At 46.1% G+C, this 18,982-nt stretch overlaps 1 protein-coding gene across 1 annotated transcript in view; it reads left to right on the top strand.

Moving 5' to 3' along the window:
- Positions 1-18,982, top strand: part of TBCCD1 (TBCC domain containing 1) — an 85,642-nt gene that overhangs the window by 53,892 nt on the left and 12,768 nt on the right. The window contains exon 8 of the transcript XR_011904640.1: positions 884-1,089. The gene's annotated coding sequence lies outside the window, so the exon portion shown is untranslated. The remainder of the gene's footprint in view (positions 1-883; positions 1,090-18,982) is intronic.

Genomic DNA, 18,982 nt, shown 5'->3' with positions numbered 1-18,982 from the left:
ATTCTACAAGCAGCAGAGCTCACGTTCTGCCCCGTCCCAGCAGTGAGGGGCTGCCACCAAGTGGCACATTTCAGTGTCACCCATGCTGGGGGCTACTAGTAGGGACACATCCAACAAACAAGCCCCTCTGCTTGCAACACCGCAGTGGCTGATGGCACAACTTCTCCATCCCTGTCCTTTGGGCTTATCCACGTGCCCATGGATTAGCACCACCAGGAAAGCTTTTTTATGCCTTCATCCTCATCTGCTGCCAGGAGATCTGGTGCGAATGCTTTTGCTTTAAAGTGCCTTGCATCGGTATTTAGCTATTTATGGTGCCTGTTTCTGCTCTCCCAGCAGTGTAAATCAAGATTAATTCCACTGAAGTTTATGGAGTTACGCCAGTGTAAAACCGACTGATAAGAGATTCAGGCCATTATCGTTGGGTTTGTTCACTTGTTTGTTTGAAATTATATGTGTTGCTGTGGAATGATAAAACACATGGATTCAAAGGCAGGTTCACTGCAAAATGCGATTCAAAAGGTTTTTAACTTCACATAATACAGCAAAATAATCACTTACAGCTGTTAATATTTTACTGTGAAGTGGTATCTCAGAGTTTGGAGAGCCAACGTCTCTTCTTGTCCTTGCTTTTGCATTCACATCCCCACCTCCTTAAACACAGTGGAAACTGAGGCAGTATCCCTTTCTGTGTGCTTCAAAATATACTGTGTCCTTGGGGCTGAGGCATGGGAAAGGCACTGGTTTTATTCCCTTATGTTCTAGAAAGCAAATGACCAGTGGATAAATAATGCAGGTTTCTTTCCATGCTATTCCTAAAGAGATTTCAGCTGACATCTGGTTGCATGCGCCTAGTATCAATGCAATTTTCTCTTCTTTGTAGGAACTGTAGTTCCTGTTCTTTCGCCTCCTGCTCGATTCACATTCACTCTGCTGAGCTGCCTTCCTTCCTGCCAGCTGTCTGCTTGGAACAACCTGTCAACCAGCATCTGCTGGTTCCCAGCACATCCCCGAAGTGATCACAGTGCCAGCACTTTGGTTCCTCTAGTGCAAAGCTATTCCTCCTGAAGAACCCCAAGCTGCTGACAGGTGGGTTTGCTCTTACACAAATCCACGTTAATATAGTGGGATTCAATGTTATGCCACCTCTAATAATCTGACTATTTGCATGTATACATGCAATTCTTCTCATTCTGATTTTAGTATGACGAATGCATTACAGTCTAGGTTGATGTTAGCGAGCGTTTTGCTCTGCCAAGGCAAGACGTCAGGGAAAGCTGAGATTTCAGGGCCACTCATGGCTTCCTGTCTGTGGTCACAATGCATGGTGCTCTTCCTCCTTGGCTAGGCAGAACAAGTGGTGGTGGAGGTAACGATGAGATGGTTTGATATTCCCTCATCTTTTAGGACCCCTCTACTGGGATGCTGTTGACTTTGGTGCTTGGCTCTCATCCTCTTGCTGGCTTGGAGAGGCTGGGTTCTATCCATGCAGGGTTTCATGAGGCAGTGGTGCTTCCCGAGCCGCTCATCCATCTTGGGCTGCATTTATGGCCAAAGGATGGATGGCGTTGCTGCAAGCTTTGCCAAGCCAACTTAAGGAGTGAAACAACACCAGCCCTTTGCTAGCAACGCATTTCAGTCCCCACGCTCTCCTCAATAACCATTGTGCTCTGGGTGATATTTCTCTCCCTGGCACAGACCACATCCCCTGTGTCCCCACCTTACCCCATCTCACCCAGCACCCACTCCCCTGCCTCAGTGCTCGCCTGTCTGATGTTCTCCCCTTACAAATTTCATCTTGCTGCACTGTGCATCCGAATGATTCCGTGATGGAGTGCATGGGGAAAAAAAATTATAATGCCATTAAAAGTTATCATAAATTTCAGATCAGCATCACTTTTAATCCGATACACAATTTTACTGCCTCTATAAAGCAGGTGATTTGCAGTGGTCTGAGGCGTCTCCTGGCGCGTTTTACTTCTTTTTAAATTAAACACACCAACTTTGTGCTGAATTCAGAGTGCGGACATAAAAACAGGGGTAAAAAGGAGAGGGAAGGGACATCAGATGGGAATTGCAATTGAATCTTTATATATGCCATCTTGGTACTGTGGTACTAAATATAGTGCCAGGTAAATAGATGTGCTGAAATATTCAGAATAAAAAACAAATGTTCTGATAGCAGAGAAACGGAGCATGGAAAATGTCTCCCTTGCTGCTGTGCTTATAGAGACTAAAATGCTGTTGTTTAGAGCACTCTGTGCTGGAAGACCTTGCATATTCTCTTGCATTAAATTATAGGCTGTGTACATAGGAAATTCTATTTTATTTTGTGTATTAAGTGGTTTCTAACCCCACCGTGGAGCGAGCACTGAACCCAGAATATCTAATTAATATAAATACGACATGGTGCCATTTCTGCTATGAAGTTTTTAGGAGCAGAAACGTAAATAGGCAGCACTTAGTGGAGAAGCATTTGAAATGAAGGTCAGTGTTAAGGTAATTACGTTCCAGCTGTGAACATTTCACCTGCTGGTGGACCCGTGGGTGTCACCAGACCAATGTGACCACCTGGTGGTGGCCGATCCGATGCACATCTTCTACAAACACACCCAGATTTCTCTAGAGCTCTCAGAGCAATGGGAGCTATCTGTCCCCAGGCTGAGCCAGCCATGTGCTCACAGTGTATTGAAATGCCACTGCCACTTTTCTAGGCACACTGGGAAAGATAAAGATGGTTTGGGGAGGTGTCTTTTGCCCCCCTTCGTTTTTAAAGGCCTCTCCACATCCAGCCTGGACATTCCCCATAGCATTCTGGCAATCCAGAATCATGTCTCTTTTTCCCTGTATAGTTTGCATGCACCACAGTGGCATGCTGTGAGGGCCCAAGAGGACAGCTGGCCCTTGCAGAAGATGCCAGTACAGCATGGCCTATGGGTATAGGCACAACTCCCATGGTGGGACTCTGGACTGCCAGCACCACTGGGTGGGAAATCCACACTTGCTCAGAGCCCATAACATTGCAATTCATTAATTCCCCCCTGCACTGTGATGCCCCCTCCCCAAAGCCTGCCAGCAGGCAGTGTGTGGCTGCAGCATGTGCCTGCTAACCTGTCACCCCTTGCTCCCATTGATTGCTACCCTTAGGGCTTGGAAGATGTGTCTCTCTCTCTCTTTATTGCTCACTATTCAAATTCAAGGTTTGTTTAATCAGCCTGCACTAGCAACTTGATGAGCTGAGTCTGACTGTAATGGAGAGAAGCTGGTGGGCTAGGGAACAAGGGGGCTGCATCTTTTGCATCTGCTTTGCTGCCCAGAGGTGTGAGGGGGGAAACTGGGCTGAAGCAGGACACATGAAACCAGGGCAGCTGGGAAGAGGAACTTGGGAGCTTCTGCTGGACATGCTGTGGCCTACCATAGATCCTTCTCCTTTGGGCATCACATGAAGGCTACATGGAGAAAAGATTTTTTTCCCTCCCTTTAGTCATGGAGTTTGATTCCCACATCCCCAAAGGACTTCCTATGCCCATCCATCTCTGGTCCAGGGAGGTGTCTCCAGCCCCCTGAAACCCAGGGCACTGGTGGCTGCATCCCTTGGGGGCCACCCCTTGGCATGAGAAGGGGATGGCATCAATCCCAACCATGGCAGTGAGCCACCTCTCCCTTGGAGCACCACCAGCCTGCTTCCCATGGCACGACCTTTAAGACGCAGGACCAACTGTGAATGAAACTGGAAGCAAGTAGCCCAGCAAATATCCTTTTGGGGACCAGAGCTGCTGGGATGCAGGACTGCTTTTCTGTCGCTCATTAGCAGCACTAATCAGGAGGTTCTGTATGCCTTTCAACTCCAGTGTTTGCAGGAGGGCTCTCTTCCCATTGATCGAACTACAAAGGTGGATAAGACCCACACAGTTCGAAGGAGAATTGCCAAATATTGATACTGGGAGAGAGCTGACATCAGATAAATAGTGAATAATGCTTCCAATTATGCAGGCTTTCATTTTTCTTTTCTGCTAGTATAGCTGATTGCATTCAATACTGCAGGTTGAGTCAGCTGAGCACCTGACCTTCATTTTAAAGACAGAAAACAAGGCCACAAAGCATATCTAACTGTTTGAAAATAGTTCATAAAGTGATGCTCCTGAGAGGGGGACTTCCAAAGATACCCAAAGAGATCTTTGGATGGGATTCACCCAGCACAGCTCGAGCCACCCCTGGTGACCCCCATCTCCTCCACTACACTTCTGCATGGGGTGGACAATGCAGCCTCCCTCTGCTTTTATGCAGAGGTGGAGGTGCCCACTGATGCTCGCCTACCAATGATGTCAGGGCTCTTCATCTTTTGCCATCAGAAATACAGTGCCACTTTGTTCTCCCCATCCAAGAATGGTCTCTGTTAGAAATTACTTCAGCTGCACTAAAGCTGTGAAAAATCTCACAGCAATCTGTAACTAAAACACTTTTTTCCCCCTGAATTTTGAGTCAAAGTTGGACTAATTTCAGCATGAGAGTGTCAAACCAATACTTTCCTCCAGCCACAAATAAATGAACACACACCCCATTCCCTCTGAAGCCCCAGCCAGAGGCAGAAACTGCTCTTGTGCATTTCTTTCTCTGCACTAAGAAATACTTATGCTATCCTGCTCAGCCTCTGCTTTGCTATTGAGTATTGCAGCACCCTGTGATGGAAATATCTCTGCTCTGTCCCTGGCATTGTCACACACTACACACGGGCTGTGTGAGCCTGATCTGTCCCAAGGCGTCATTAGCTCCGTGCATATCTGCCCTTTCTCTGTCACCTGTGAGCATCTCAATAGGCTTCTTTTATCCTCAGGTGGCTCTGACAGCCTGCTTCATTTTCTTTTCTACATCACCTATTTTCCATCACGGTACCTGCACCTCGGGTCACATCCTCTCTATGGCGTTGGATGGTTGCTGTGGTCCTTGGACCTGTCAGGCCCTTTGGTTTGCACCTCTGCTGATGCCACATTGTGATGAGCAGGGTTGGCCAGCAAGAGAAGCTGAGATGTGTGGCCAGGTGGTTTTGGGGTCTGTTGTGCAGGGAGAGCCAGAGCAGGGCTTTGCAGGAGCAGGACTTGCAAGCTACCTAAAGGGCAGAGGAGAGCAAAAGCAAAACCTTTCTCCTCATTCATTCTATTTATTTATTTTGTTTGGTTTTCTGGCTGCCAATAACTCCAAAAATGAGGTGTCTGGGGTGAGCTTCCTCCCCTCAAGGCTCCCAGAGGCTGCTCCACCCCATGCTGACTCCTCCAGGAATTACAAACTCATTTTGCTCAAAGTCCAAAATATTCTCCAAAGCCTAAAATGGCCTCCTTAAAAATGGGTGGAAACATTTTCCCCTATTACCAAAGAGCGGCTTTGTGTCCTCAGCCTTCCCTCTGGGATGAAAGATGCTTTGACTTTGCAGAACACAGGGAGCCCAGGAGCTGAATTTTGCTGAGAAAGCAGGAGGTTGGAAGCCCATGCTGTGTTAGGTGCAGGAATGCTGAGAAGATATCCACGTGTCAGGAGCTGTGCTGCCTCATGGCCGGGTGGAGCAGACAATTGATTGCCTGCTTGTCCAAACCTCTGACCTAGGTTTATTTTTACTGTTTTCATAGCTGCTTGGCTCATTCTCTCCTTTCTTGCTCACTATCCACAATCTGTGCCGGGTGCCAGCCTGCCAATGGTCAAAATCTCCGTGCATGTGGCAGCAAGAGGATGGCATGGCTGAAGGATACTCGGAGCCAGGCACCTTTCCTGAAGCACAGGTTCCAAACCTACATCTGCTCTCTGTTGTCAGAGCCCTAACGTTTCCAGCTTGTATGGCTGATCACTGAACTTAGGAGGCACTGAGTTGGCAAACAGGACATTCACAAAGTGAGCTGGCCTCAGGAGCTGCATTTTTTTCAGCATCCTGTGATCATGACAGCAATGGGGACATCCTGGCTGGGTGAGTCATACATCATGGATGCTCAAAGCATGTGCGTGTATTTCTAGAGTGCACAGGATGAGAAGCAGAGGCAAAAGACACTTTTGGGCAACCAAAATCCCATAGAGATGTTGAAGTATGAGCTGCAGTGACCTACACAAGCCATCTGAGATGCTCAGCCCTGATATCGACCGCAGAGGTGAAGGCCAGAGCCTGGCTTCCATTCTGGGATATGATATCTCAGAATTCCATGTTACATGCAGATATATCTGGCTGGATGCTTTGGGGTGCTCCCCAAAAAGGGGCTGCCTGCCCCAGCGTGACACCACCAGCCCCAAAGCCATCCCTTGCTTTGCATACGGGTGCGTGGGTTTAATTCAGGCCCTTCATGTTATTCAAGCACGGATGTGTGGGTTTGTTTTTTTTTTTTCTCCTTTTTTTTTTTGGTGGTTTAGTTTCTCTCTTAACAGGAAAAAATGATCAAAAATAAGAAAACAATCAGTGTTTGAAAGTGAATGAAGGGCGCTTTCTCCCCCTCCCCCAAGCTTTTTTCCTACTTTGACATCTCAGTGGTTTTTTTTTCTTTTAGCCGCGGTTTCTGGGATAGGTGATAACTGCCAGTAATAGGATTAGCATTGATTTCTTTAGCAAGAACAGAGATGTGGCAGTTCCAGCCATTTACTGAACTGCCAGCTTTGAAATATCAAAAAAAAAAAAAAGAAAGAAAAAAAAAGAAAGAAAAAGAAATCTGCAGGAAAAAAAAAAAAAAGAAAGAAAGAAAAAAGCTTCTTGCAGCATTTTAAAGAAAGGAAAAGCCTATGTGAATTAAAATACACATACACTCACACACACACGTACCCACGCACACGGGGTATATAAATACATATATTGTATGTATATTATATATATGTATCTCGCGTTGGTGCTTTTTTTGTTGTGGTGTGATAAAGGATCAAAAGAGCTGTCTCTGTTCTAAGCTTCAAGAAAACCTTTTTAAAATTCATTTGGCTTTCTTTAGCTTTCACTTACTAACATATTTTAGGAGCTAATCTTACATATTTACTATTGTATCCTGACTTTTTTTTAACCTTGAAATGCAAGCAAAGACAGAATGAGAAAGGGAGAAAAAATAAAGGATTCAGGAGAGAAAGAAGGAGGGGATGCGCCTGCGGAAGCCTGCTGTATCTCTGCTGCTCTGGAGGCACAACATGAAACCTGGTGGTGGCTTTGTAGTGGCACCTTCTCTCCTTGCTGTTGGTTGTGGTCTCTGGAAAGGGTGTAGGTTGGAGGGGCTGTAAAACGAGGGCAGACCAAATCAGCTGTAGCCTAAAAGCAAGAGTTTTAGGAGACTGGGACTGTATTTCCTACCCTTGTCTAAATATTGGAGGGTTCAGCTCTTGGAGGAGAAGAACATTCAAGGGCAACATCAGTGAGCAGAGATGGAAGGTTGTATGCAAGAACTGGATGCTGTTCAGGAAGATGTCTGCTCTTTTTGGGCTCAGGGCCACTTATGAACATGGCCCAGGTCTTAGGGATGCCCTAGATGAACCCTCTGTCCAATGATCCTCAAGAGCCCAAACTTTGTACCCTGATAGAAAAATCTTGTTCTGGAAATACTGGTTCTTTCTCATTGAGCATTGAGTTGACAAGCTCCTTTCATGTGAAAGTTCCATGTCTTTATGTGAAAGATGCATGCAGCAACTTTTGGTCCTCGCGAGCAGCACAAAGCTGGGAGCAGGATGGAATTAGAGTTTGGTTCTCAGCTTTTAAATCCGAAACGAAAGAGCAACACCAGCTCACAGTCAGTGAAGGGAAAGGAAGATACTGCGTGAGGAGTCAGCGCACCATATTCTGTTCAGCTTTCTCCTCTTGCTTGCAGAGAGTTTGGGCTGGATTCCCATGTAAAACCAAATAAAAAGGTAGAGGAGGGAGGTAACCAGACCCATTATTTGTAGATGCAGTCAGGATTCACTCATTTACATGCAGTTTGCTCATAGCCACATGCAAGGGTATCTCTAGGCTATTATATATGGTGGCTGAATGCTCCCAAACGGGGATACCTATGAAGGTAGCTGAATTTAGGAAGGGTCAGTTCCTTACATACTCTGCATGGGAAGAGGTCCTTGGCTGGTTTTCTTGCTGTAGAGATAAGGGGTCTGTGCTGTAGTAGGCACCAAGTCATCCACGTGCCTTTCACCAGCCTTCCGTGAATCTCCCTTGCTTTGACTGGAGCCATGTGTGCATTTGTAAGCGTGCAGGCTGATGTCTCACCAGCTCCTGGAGATTTGCATTTCTGTGTTCTTATTAACAATCTCCCAAAGATCCGCGATGCTCATTTCACAGCCTCACCTTCATTGTGCCCTCTAATCCATGTCCCCAGGGTCTACTTCTGACATTCAAGCTTCAGAGCAGCTTACAAGCCTCTATTATTTTTTTAACATCAAACTGCTGAAGGAATTATTGTTTCTTTCGTCTGCAAACAAGGGCCTCCTCCCTCTGCATCCCCCCTCCTTAGAATGCTTAAAAACTTGCCATGACTACTCCATTGGTATAGGAATTCTGGGGCTGCTGCTACAGGTGCCCTTCCAACCTTAAGGCACTGATGCTCTGGAAATATCACAGAATCACAGAATGAATCACAGAATGACCCGGGTTGGAAGGGACCTCAAGGATCATGTGGTTCCAACCCCCCTGCCTAGCAGGGCCACCAAACATACGTCTTTACTAGATCAGGTTGCCCAGAGCCCCGTCCAACCTGGTCTTGAACACCTCCAAGGACGGGGCATCCACAACCTCCCTGGGCAGCCTGTTCCAGGACCTAACCACTCTCCTAGTAAAGAACTTCCCCCTAACATCCAACCTAAATCTTCCCTCTTTTAACTTAAAACCATTTCCCCTAGTCCTGCTATTATCAGCCCTTTCGAAGAGTTTGCTCCCCTCCTGGGAGTAAGTTCCCTTCAGGTATTGAAAGGCTGCAATGAGGTCACCCCGCAACCTTCTCTTCTCCAGGCTGAACAAACCCAACTCCCTCAGCCTGTCCTCATAGGGGAGGTGCTCCAGCCCCCTGATCATCTTCGTGGCCCTCCTCTGGACCCTTTCCAAAATCTCCGTATCTTTTTTGTACTGAGGGCTCCACACCTGGACACAGTACTCCAGATGGGGCCTCACAAGAGCAGAGTAGAGAGGGACAATCACCTCCCTATCCCTGCTGACCACCCCTCTCCTGATGGAGCCCAGGATCCCATTTGCCTTCCGGGCTGCCAGAGCGCACTGCTGGCTCATGTTAAGTTTCTCATCTATTAGGACCCCTAGGTCTTTCTCTGCCGAGCTGCTCTCAAGGACAACTCCTCCCAGCCTGTACAAGTGAAATATCCCTCAGCAAAACTGGTAGGACAAAACCCCCAGCAACTCTGGAGATGAAGCCTGGATGGGTGAAGGAAAGCATCATCTATTGTAGGCTTCAAGATAGTGGAAATGCACTCATCCTGTGTTTCTGGGTGAAAGGAAAGGTGGAAGCTAGGAGACATTCAGCTGAGGCCAGTTGAAAGCAGTGTTATCTTTTGAGGGTTAATTGTAAAGTCTTTACTCTTTTGCAAGAATAAAGTACCTAGAGTGCTGGAAAGAGCAGTTTCAGAGGAGTATCAGGATTAATGTAAGAGTTGCTAGAAAATGACAAAGAGCTGAGTTTGTTTCCTGTTTTGCATTTCGCTTCTATTGGTCAGTGTCACCAAAACAAGTCGTATCCCTTCTGCTTACTGTAGTGAGAACCCCATGAAGACCTGATCCCAAAGAGCATCTCTGGCCCAGCTAAGTATTTGCAGCACAAATCCAGCCAAGCCTGCTGCAGTTATTGCAGTTTTCAGAAGCTTTCTGATGGCTGACATTGATCTAGCACATTTATTTTAACCAGCAGCCTCCTGCAGTCCTTGCACAATCACCTTTATTGTGGACTTGGGTTGAAGACCAACTCCATTCTGCCACAGTGCCTCATCACTGCCACTCCAGCCTAGGTTGCTCAAAGTTTCTTTCCTGGCCTTGCTGCCTATTAATCTGCAAATATTCAATGCCTAGAAATTAGATTCTGCAGCAAATGGGTTATAATTAACCTTTTCCTGCCACACAGTTTCATACCAGCCCCACTTCCAAGCACTGCTCCATGAGCCTAATTGCAGCAGCAGCACCACGGGACATCCACCAGCCCTTCCCAGGGCTCTCACAGCTCAGGCAATCTCTTTATATCTCTTTCTCTTTAATTTCCTGTAATTAGCCACGCTCTAACTTCTGCACACACCAGGGAGAATGGAGTGGTGCCAAACTCCCTGAAGGATCCCACCTCCCCCCGTGCCCACATTGCAGCTCAGGGCCCTCCTGGGCTGGGTTTGCCTGAAGTACCTTTCCTGGCAGCTTCCATGGGCTCCGTATGCTTGGAAGTAGCTCTAGCTGGTTTTCCATGCCTGGGTCTTTTATGTTCTTGATAATGATTTTATAGAAACCCTATGAATGCTTAACACAGGGATGATGCTTGCAATAGAAGTTCTGCATGGCGGGAAGCTTGCAGACCAAGCAGGTTTTCTGAGATGTTCCTCTCTGGGTCCTTCAAAATCCTACTGGGCTGCACAAGTTCTGCAACATCCAAAAAACACTGAGTGCTGTAGACATGACTTGGGAAGATGGAGATGGACCTTGTGAAGACCTCTGCAACCAAATCATGCTGCTCCAGGCTAATGGTGGTCATGCTAGTTGGAAAAGAGACCTTCAGCAGTGCAGGTACAGCTTTTCTCCTTGTGCTTGTTCCAGCATGTCAGCAGCTTCAGTGCTAGAAACTCTCCGCTTGCATTCAGATTTAGTTTGGTTTAAACTCAAAGCTACTGATTTGTAAGTTGGACAAACCCAATGGTCTTCTTCTTCCCAGGACCATTGCTATTGCATGGTCTAATAGTGATAGGACTAGGAGGAATGGTTTTAAGTTAAAATAGGAGAGATTTAGCTTAGATGTTAGGAAGAAATTCCTCACTCAGAGCAGTGAGGTGCTGACACTGTTGCTCTGTAGGCGCACCTGTGGGTGCCCCATCCCTGCGAGACCAGGCTGGATGGGGCCCTGGAAAGCATGAGCTGGTGGGAAGCAGTGAGCCCATGGCAAGGATTGGAACTGGATGGGCTGTAAGGTCCCTTCCAACCCAAACCATTCTGTGATTCTAAGATTTACCAAGAGGAAAATCTATCCCTTTCTCTATCCATAAGCTTTCTATGTACTCTGGGATTACAGTCATGGCCTGCCTCCTCCTCCAGCTAGGCAACCCCAACTTGGTCAGTCTTTCCTCAGAAGCATTGTTTTCTGTCTTTGGATACTAGAAAAAAGGCAGGTTCCAAGCAAGCAAGAGAATTCTGTGAATTTGTTACAATTTAAGGGAAGAACTTCATCTGAACTTGTAAATCCAGTGGAATTGAAATGTGTGTAATAGAAATGTTAAGTCATGTTCTGAAGCAGTGATTGAGCACCTGGTGGAAGGCAGGGACAACCCAGGGGAGCTCAGGTGCGTGCAATGTACCTGAGTGACTGCAAGGGTGGAGCCAGGATTCCCCTTACAAAAACAGACAAGCAAGAGACTTAGAGAGCTGCCTAAAAAAAACTACGATAGCTCCTGAATCCTTTGGTCTAACCTGCTGTTACTGCAATGCTCTCATGGTAAAATCCAGATCAGAAAGTTCATAGAGGTAAAGTTGATCCACACTTCTGTTTCCACTGGACTGCTCTAATTGCTCCAACAACTGAAACCACACTGCGGGCTTACTTGCTGGAAATCCTTGGATTCAGGAGCAAGATCTAACTCTGAAATGAAAGCAGAAAGAAAAGGATTAGTCATCTGGGAGAGGCATTTTGGTTCCTGCTGTTTCCACTGTTAATTTTGGTGCTAGCGTTATTTAAGTATACACAGGTGGAGATGAAAGAGGAGCTTCTGTGCATTTCGGTGTTATGAATAACTCATCTGACAGCATGGATGTTGGAAGGGTGGGTTTTTGGCCAGGGGATGGGAGTGTGTGCCTGTGATGCTGTGGATGGACTTTGCTGTGTTGTGATAGCTCCATCCCAGCCTGCCCTCATCCAGTGCCTCCATGCACCGCTGGCCATGACCTTCACAGGGTGAAATCAGGAGATGTGTTCAATCCAGAGGGCTGAGAAAAGACCAGAAATGCCAGAATAGACTTGAGCACGCCACGCTTCCAGTTGAAATAAATGGAAGGACAAGTAGCATCCAATGTGGCATAACAAAGCACCAGCGAAAGATAGGAGCGTAAAGAAAGAACCTATAGTGAAAAATGGAGAAGGAGAAGAGAACTAAACAAGAATATACAGTCAGTTAAGGCTTGCAGGGAAAAGATAAGGCCAGCTCAGAGAGCAGAAAGGCTTAAGGGGAATAAAAAGAGCTCTCACAATTATATCAGGGAAAAGGGAATACTAGAGAGAAAGTAGTTCCATTAATAAATGAAGAGGGAGACAAAATCAATGGCGTTGCTAAAATGGTAGAGCTACTGAACTCCTTTGCTCCCGCAGTGTTTAACAAGGTGAGAAGAGAAGAGGGGCATAGGAGTTATAAAATAATGAGGGTTTTGACAGTGTGATTCTTTGTGGGAAAGGCAGTCTGAGGGAGAAAGCAGCTTGGAAGAGTCAGGATGCAGTATTGTAACAAGCAAATGAGCACACCCACGCCTTTTGAGGACTTGTTCATCAATCCACCCATTGATGGCTTCTGGAGAGCAATGAGCAAACAAGGGGTAAAAATGGCCAGGTGTGATATGCCTTTCTTTTTATCTTAAATGGTGAACCCAGGTTACTACCATGGGGCAAGAGTTCACCAGACAGTGAAATCACTCCCATGCCAAGCGGGTTAACAAGCCATGAAGAACTCTTGAGCCTTGAGGGGAAAGCCACAGTGCAGTGGTTGCCGCTGGAAATTTGCCATGGCTTAGTTCGTAGGCAGTTGCTCTACAGTGAATTATCATTAATTATTTCCTTACAACATTTCTATTTGAGCACAGCAGCAATGCTACAGCATGGTTGGGTGGAAGGAACAGGTCTTGATGCAAGACTGACCCACAAAGTGCAACCCATTGGTCACACCCAGCGGTCTTATAAACAGTGCAACTTGTGGCTCTAGAGTGAGAAATCCTACACTCATCCCTGCTTTATATTTAAGGGATGATGAGCAATGAGCTGGAAATTCAGAAAGGAAAGGGGAATTTGAAGGGAGTGCTGGAAGAAGCTGATTTGTGAAATGTCTTGGGGACGAGCAGTGCTGGCCCAACTCTGCTCTAGTTATGTCACCACGAAGCCTTCCAGGGAATTTAATGGGAAGGAAACAAAGTTGTGCGAAAAGCTTCAGAGAATTCCATTTTAATGAAGAAAATGTCTCATTTTTGGGATATTTCTCCGCTTGCCAAGGAATCTGAAAAAAGGAGCATGTAAAGAATGGCGCTTGCAAAAAAAGAAATCTGTTTTTTTTTTTTCCCTCAACAGAATAGGGGTATTAAATTGCTATTTTTAACCGCAGGAATTTATTCGATTTATATGGCAAATGTAACAATCCTCAGTTTGTCACTTTAGCTACCTATTACAAAAATGCGTTGCGATGGTCCTTAACACAGTGAAATTAGAAACTGGTGCTCAGATAAAATGCCACCAGGAGTGACTGGCAGGTGCTGGGAAGGTGGCTGAGCTGCTTTAGTTCCACATGCCAAAAAGATCAGAGTCATTCTTCCCATCAAGTGGTTGGACAGAGGAGGCTTCCCAGAAGTCTGAGGCATTTTGGCTGATGAATTCAGTGTTTCACTGGGTATATTTCAGAAGGGCAATCTCATAATGTTCTGTGGGTAATGGTGCCTGCTGATCATTCCCATCCAAGGAACTGGGATGCTGGACTGTGCGATGCTCCATCATTTGCTCCCAGAACGGTGCTCATGATCAAATTGATGGCTTGGTTGCTTATCTGAGGCTATCTGGCTAATTTTTCCTGGTCTCCCCACTTCCTTTTACTTTTGCATTCATGCTTGTTAGGGTTCCCAGATGGGAAATGGTGGCTATCAGCATGGGTCTTCCAGAGCTCGTATGCACAGCTCGCTGATCTTCATTTGCAGGAGGTCTTTGCACCTGACATTTGCCTGCTTGATGCACTGTGGTGCTATTTACAGCTGTCAGGGAAAGACAAGGCTTTCAAGCTGCGTAAGCTTGTTAGTTCTAGTGAACCCATCTCTTGTGAGCTAAGGACCACTTCAATGGGAAGCGTGGTCTCTGCTGGGCCATCTGACACCGCTCCAAACCATCTAACTTGAGTTTTGGGGCATAATCAAAGCAGTCTGAACTCTTGATAATTAATAGCTCTTGTGATGATGAAATTCACGACTTTTCCACCTCCTCAAGGGCTGTTGAGCTTGCCTTCACATAAAATCCTTCACAGTGCAAGTGGGAATGAAACGCGTCCCTTTTGTAAACCACGGCTGCTCAGTTATTTTTGAGTCGAGGCCATTCCCGATCAGAAAAAGATGTTTTGCCAAGAATCAAAATTTTCTGTGGGAAAATTGATTTTCATGGAATTTCTTTCCAGGGAAATGAAATGAAATGCTCTCTCTGGTGACAAACTTTATCTCTGTATCTGTCTCGGTGGCTTGTGGGCTTCCCAGGAAGCCTGTGCAGGTGGTTAGAAGGATGCATCATCCGTTGTGCCTGCCGGGTGGTATTTTGGAGTGAACAGAGCTGAGCCATATTGGAGGCAGCTGATGGGTCAAGGTGGGAGGCAGCTGTGGCTTAGGCTGGAAAGGAGAAGGATCACCAAGCCAAAATGCAATGTCCCGTTTAGGGATTAGGGAGATTTCTTTATGATACTTCTGAATCAATGTTTTTTTTCTGAACTTCTTCCCAGAGAAGGCTTCAGGATTTTGCTATTCAGTCTAGCTCTGGTCTAAATCCAACTGAAAATGTTGGGACTCCCCTCAGGATGAAGTTCCGTGATTTTTCAGTCATGTCTGTTTGCAACAAGAGTGATTAGTAAGAGAGGAAGGGGAGCCACTTTGCAATGGACTCAAGAAGGTTTGGGTTCTACATGCTCTCAGTGGTGCAGTGTTTGTCCCAACAAATGCTTGAACCTCCTCAGCCCCACTGCAAGGAGCACATTTATGCTGTGGCTGTTCCTCGCAATGCCAAGTGTCTGCCTTCCCCAGCCAGTTCTGTATGGTGATGTGTAACTGGAGGGTTCCCATTTGGTCACAGTTCATGAAGAATTGCCAAGGAAAACTTCTCCCCAAGAAGCCATATAGTCTGAAAAAGAGTAACATGATACTCTCCTTCTCACTGTCTTTTCTGTCATATTGTCTGCCTCTTTTAATCCTTTCTGAGCTGCTGTGGACATCGGTAAAACCTGCCCCAAGCCCAGATCCCACAGGTCACAAAGACTTCAAGCAACCTTTTGCTACTAAAGTGGGACTGACAACAGATTAGCTGGGATGTAATTGATTTAGATTTTCCTACTAATTGCCAAGTCCCATAGCTACCATGCTCCTTCTCCTTGGCTTTGGTACCAGAAGGAGGAACACACCTGGAGATGTGGCAAATCACTTCCCATGCAAAAGAGACTACTGGATTGGGCAGCTAACTGTGGAACAACTCCACCTCATTGCTCCAACCAAGAGGCCACCTCACACCCTGTGCAGATAGACCTGAAATAAATACATCCCCACCAGCAGGATTAGTAGAGACGTGCAGCACAATGAGGAACCTCTCTGCTACTTGGGCAGAGAGGGGATGGGATCCTGAATTGTGGGGTTTTGCTCTTGCAGTGTTGACGAGGCAGCTTCACCCTCTAGGCTTGCAGCAGAGTGCGCAGGTCGGGGCAGCATTTGTGCCGGTGCTCTGCTCTCCTCCCTTTAATTCTCCTTGCGTGAGTTTGGTGAGGAGAGGGATGAATTTCAGCTGTAAAGATTGTGAGACAGCTCCCTACTTTTACACTGCTGGGGAGAGGAGCAGCCTCCCTGCAATGCACTGTTAGGGCTGTGTAAGCATCACAGGTGTCCTAATGCCCCCAACCCACTAAAACAATGGCAGCTCTCCCTCCCACATCACATGCAGCATAGCGGGGCACGATAAAATAGCGGTGCCCAGCGCTATCATTAAAAAACTATTACAGAAATAGCTGGGCTTCCACCCGGCTGTGTCAATGCAGGAACTATATTTCCTATTTATTTGTTCTGTTTGTTTATTTTACCAGACCACCCCATGAACCTGGGAGAAACATGCTAGGAAAAAAAAAATTATAGCAACGCCAACTATTCTAGGAGATACACGAGCCCCTCCATGTTTATCAGGTTGAGGGCACTGTATTTTGATGTCAATAAGCAATTTTTCCAGCCCGGTCTCCTGCCCGACCCTTTTAATCCATCAATATATTATTAGAGATAAAGTTGGTGGAAGCCTGCTGCAGTTAGAAGATAAATGACATCTCTGAAGTCAGGCATTAAAGACTAGATTAAGGCCTTGTGACACCGTTTTCAGTGCTCATCTGTGCACTTCTGTTCAACCTATCACACTGAGTGACAAGAAAGAAAAATAATGAACTGGGCCAAGGAAAGAAGAAGGGAAAAAAAAAGGCAGAAAGAGAGAGAGATTTTTTCCCCCCTAACACACAAACTACATCAGTTCATACTCAGGATTAGACTGCATTTAAAAAAAAAGGGGGGAAGGGGGAGGCTGGAACTGGATGGTACTATACAGATTAAATAGGAAAAAGGGGAAGCCGAATGAGGAATTGCAGCCTGGCTTTGTCCTGGGTTTATTTTCTTATTTCATTTCTATTTAGTTTTGTTTTATTCATCATTTCATTCTTTATTTCATCCTGTATTTTTTTTTTTCCTCCTTGCAGGGCTGACCTAGTTGAGTTTGCAGGATCCTAAGGGTTTTGTCTGAAGCTAAAGCAAATCCCATTTAGGACCAAGGAAATACATCCTTTCAAGAGGCCAAGTGAAACTGCCCACAGACAGAGGTCTCTCCTCCCTTGCTCCCATGCCCACCCCTTGTCTTGGTGCAGCTGTGATGATGTTTTACTTGGGTTGGTTGTTAAGGCTGATGTTAAAGACATCCCTGACAGCACAACAACAAGGCTGGGCATTGGGGTTAATGCTGGGTGTTTTTTGTATGTCTGACAGTACTCTGCAGGAGCTTTGGGCTTTGTATGCAGAGCCCTTGAGGACCAGCAAGTTAATATTCATCCTTGGGGACTGGCTGCTGGGTGTGATTTTTCTGTCAACTATAGGCACTCCAGGTGTAGGCTTTGGCCAGCTGCCCCAGCTTGCAAAAATACTCCACCTTGCCATCAGTGCCAATTTTCCAGTGTTCCACCGTGGTGGGGATCTCATTGCTCCCTTCCTGCTGGAATCAACTGAAATTCAAGACTGCTCTAGGCTCAGTGATGGCTCGATTGTGACATTTGATCTCCTCAGGCTCCCTGGAGAATGGTCCTTGCTCCTTCAGTTCCTGTAGGTTACCTGATGCAGGCAAAAAGCACTATTTAGTGCCCATTGCTATCACATCATGATGACAGAAGAGCCCAACTGTAGTTGGCTGCAAGCCTGGCCACTGCTTTTCAGGGGTAAGAGGTAGAAGATTAGTTTACCACTTGTTCAGAGCCTCAGGGTGCTGCTTTATTCCCATGGGCCACCAAGAGATTGACAGAGATCCATATGGACATCCATCTGCCCCACTGGGCTTCATCTCATTAGGGAGCTGAACGTGGCAATGCTTTACCCCAACAGCAAGAACTTATGGTTGGGCAGGCTGGCACGGCTGGTCTGGCAGGCCCATCTGTGCATAAAGGTGGTATTTTATTATTATAACTATTATTATTACTAGTGACCAAAAGCCTGCTGTGGAAGCAGGGGTTGGTCAGAGGATGTCATCCTTCCACTTGGGACAATTGCCCACAGCAAGCAGCCTTTGCATCATGGCAGAGCAGAGATGTCTGTGCTGGATCTAGCCTGGGATCTAACGTGCCTCGTTGGGGTCTCCATTCTGTACAGTACATACATTGCTGCCGTCTTCTCCTTTTGAAGATATTTTTTAATGTCTTAAAAAAAAAAAAGATTACTTTGTTACAATCATTCAGCAAAGGGTTTCTGTGCCTGTAGAAAATATTAATAGACTATTATGAGGTCCTACAACTAATTTTTCCACACATATCATCTGTCTTTGCATGGTTATTAAACTCCAACAATATTTCATGCAATGCTTTCCTGCTAAATTAATTTGGTTTCTTCTTCTCCTGCTCCTTTTTTTTCTTTTTTTTTTTTTTTTTCCTCCTTCCACAACCTTTAAAATTAAATTGAATCTTCATAATTATGGCTTCTTTTTTTTTTGTTGTTGTTCCTCATATCTTTTTCTTTTCAATTTTCCTATCAAAGTGGCTATACAGTTTAATAAAGATGTAAAGAAACAGAAATGAAAGTGGAAAGGACAGGAAGGGCTGTGTTGGGATCAGAGACTGGGGGCTGTGGGAGAACTGGTACATTCTGGTAAGGGTGGCATAGAGGTGAGAACAGAGTTGGGTGGCACCTTGCTGGGTTGTCTCCATCCTATACTGAAAATGATGTTTCTGTAATTATTTGTAGCATGGGAATTCAGAGAAAGTGGATTCTCAGCAGGATTCATCCAGATTTATCCATAGATTTTTGGCATTGGTCTGGTTCAGCTTGGGTTCAAGTGGCTGCCTGCTGCTAGTTGGGGTGCTAAGTGGAAGCGCCCTCCTGACAGCATCCCTCACTTGCACAAGGAAATGCTCCCTTGCACACCCGGTCCCACAATACAAATCTGTGGGTGCAGGATAGTGGGGCTTTCCTGGGGTTACCCATCAGTTCTCCCTCTGCTCTCACTCTCTTTGTCAGCACCTCAGCAGGCTGGGGTATCTTTGGTACCACAGCTGGGAAACAAATGCTTTGGTTGAACTGTAGGGTAGTTTGGCACAAAGCCACAGTCTAGAGCTTGCCAGTGTCTTCAGGCAATTCCTGATGCCT

Source organism: Excalfactoria chinensis, chromosome 9, assembly GCF_039878825.1.
Source record: "Excalfactoria chinensis isolate bCotChi1 chromosome 9, bCotChi1.hap2, whole genome shotgun sequence".
Lineage (NCBI taxonomy): Eukaryota > Metazoa > Chordata > Aves > Galliformes > Phasianidae > Excalfactoria > Excalfactoria chinensis.
This window is presented reverse-complemented; position numbering and strand designations above follow the sequence as displayed.